Below are 2,725 nucleotides of genomic sequence, written 5' to 3' on the forward strand. Positions count from 1 at the left end.
GAACTCTGCCACGGATGGGGCAGCCGAAGCCTCTCTGGGTGACCTCTGCCAGTGTCTCACCACCCTCACAGGGAAGAATTTCTTCCCAATATCTAACCAAAATCCACCCTCTTTCAGCTTAAAACCATCAATCCCGTCCTATCGCTGCACCCCGGTAAAGGTCCCTCCCCAGCTGTCCTGTAGCCCCCTGTATGAAAAACAAGCTAGAAAATCCTGTCCTCCTTTTTTCCCCCAGTGTCCAAGCTCCTCACAACAGCACAAGTTAGCAAAATAAAGTTCTCCCTTCCCTTTCCCAGAAAAAAGGGAGAAGGCCATTTTGGGGGTTTTAGGACGTGAATTGTGCTGGATGTTAACAGCTGTGTAAGACAGCCAAAAACTAACACTTCAGGCTTAGGCTGCTGCTCTCCCAGGGGCATAAAGCAGCCCCCGCTCTGGGGAGCAGCTTTCCTGGCTGCTTCGCTCCTTCCTCGGAAGCTGGTGGTGCTGTGCAGCCCCCAAGGAGCTCGGGGTGAAGCAGCCAGGGTGCAGCAGGGTGCCAGGCTGGCCCCGGCGCACACCAGGTCCCTGCAGCACAGCACCGACACGGAGGCGAGGGCTCTGTGCGCATCCTGCACCGGCTGCGCACTTGCAGGGCTCACAGAAGTCTTCTTGCCATCGTCACTGGCTTGTCTGCCCTCACCAAGCACCAGAACTCACCTCCCCTGGGAAGAGCAAAGGGTCCTGGGGAGGCTGAAGGGGCAGCTCAGGACCCTCTCCCTTGGGTGACAGAATTCACAGGCTCGGTTTGCTGATGAGACGGACGCCAGGCTCTCGCAGGGGGGGAACAGGGAGGCCTTGGCTTTGCTGGGAGGCACACGGAGAAAAGCAGGTAAGAATTCTTCCAAGAATTTTGCTTTGTCTCAAAAAAACCTCACCAACCCCCCCCAAAATCGGCAGTTCGACCAGATTCCTGCCTTTCCCAGGGTCGCTGCGTGGCAGAGCGGCTCTGCCCGCACCGCTATCGCCTGCTCAGCTCCAGCAAGGTCAGAGGCTCTCCTGTCTAACTGCCATTTCACGAGAGGAGCCTTGGCCAGGAAAGGCAGCTTTCCCACTGCCTCCCAGCCCCCAGCTGGTGCCACCTCTGCGTCCGAGGTCTTTTCAAGGGCTGTTGTATCTGGTAACGTCCAGAGCAGCGGTAAGCCGGGCCGTTAGCATTACGTGCTGGCACAGAAACATTGGCCACATGTTAAAACTTGAAGTAGGTCAGGCAGCCATCTGGTCTTGCTGACAGACCTCCACGAGCAGAGTTAGAGTCTCCTTCAAGAAAGTTTACAGCTCAGATAAAATCTGAAAGACCAACCGTAAATGGAAGTTTCAGCCACTGCTGCAGCTCCAGGGTTAGAAAAACCACAGCCTGACCTTCACGGGCTCCTGGTTTTGAAACAGCCAAAGCTTTGTCTGCTTCTACTAATTAAAAAAGTAACCTTAACTTCCCCAGTGATTGTCTGAGCCTCCCACCCAAGCAGGCGTCAGGAGCCCCCCTCCTCCAGAGGCGGCATGGCTGGCTCGCCCCCGGGAGCGGGCACCAGCGTGCCCAGCAGGGGCAGCTCTGGACAGCACCGTGCTCGTTCTTGAATGACAGAAATATATGGGACCTTTATGGCATTACCCTTCAGTTAACCCCCCCAACCCTCAGCAGCTGCATCCACTGACCGAAACCACAGCACAGAGCAGCTCTTGTCCAGCACAGCCAGGTGGGAAGGGCAGGACTGAAGGGGCAGTTTACCGGCTCCCACTGCTCTGCCAGCACCCAGGTTTTCCCAGGACTGTCCGTGCTCATCCTAGGGGTGCAGCCGGCTGTTCACTCTACCAGAAAGCCTCTGGCAGGGCCACCAGGTAACACAAAATAAGCAGGTGGAAAAAGGAAAATTACGGCCAGACACATTTCAGCCTGCACTGGGGCAAACAGGAGAGGTTACCCGGACCCTCTCTGCGCAGAGCTTGCCAGCACAAGCTGTTTACATCATACGCCTCACCCCACAGGGGACACTGCTGCCATCAGCTGAACTGCTCCCTTTCTGTCATAAGAGTATGAAGTCATATAACCCATAAAATCAGCCACTTCCTTTTCAGGGCTACCTGAAGACTTTTCCATGCAGGGCTTCGTTCCTTTTGTGTATTCACAGACCAGTAAAACATCCTGTGTACCATACTGAGGAAAGGACAGGCTGTTGTTATGCGACAGGACTCACCCAGCAGAGGCCCTTTTCCTTCTACATCCACATTTCCACCTACCTTGTACCTGCTGAGGTTTCTGCTGCCCCATCAGGCGCCTTTGCTGGAACTCCACAGCAGCAGCAGAGAGCTGAGGTGGCTCCTGTGTCCCCCACAACAGCACTGCCCTGGAGCAGAACTCGGCACGTCCAATAACCTGGAAGCTTTGCATCAGATGACTGAAATGAAGAGGCTGCCTCCTTTTTTCCCCAAACAGTTCACATTTATTGATAACGATAAAAAAATCTTTTAAAGACTATCTGTATTTTATTACCAAGAATGAGGTATTATGTATACAAAACATGTACAGAATTTGATATGCAGCTCGTGAGTATAGAGAGGACAGTGTGGAAGAACACTGACAGCGGGCAGAAAGCCAACGGAAGAGCCATGGGCTGAGAGAAGGGAGAAGAGCTGTAATATCACACAGAGAAAGACTGGGGAATGGGGGGGGGGGGATAAAAAAAAAAAA

This window comes from Buceros rhinoceros, unplaced genomic scaffold (assembly GCF_000710305.1).
Source record: "Buceros rhinoceros silvestris isolate BGI_N320 unplaced genomic scaffold, ASM71030v1 scaffold13395, whole genome shotgun sequence".
Lineage (NCBI taxonomy): Eukaryota > Metazoa > Chordata > Aves > Bucerotiformes > Bucerotidae > Buceros > Buceros rhinoceros.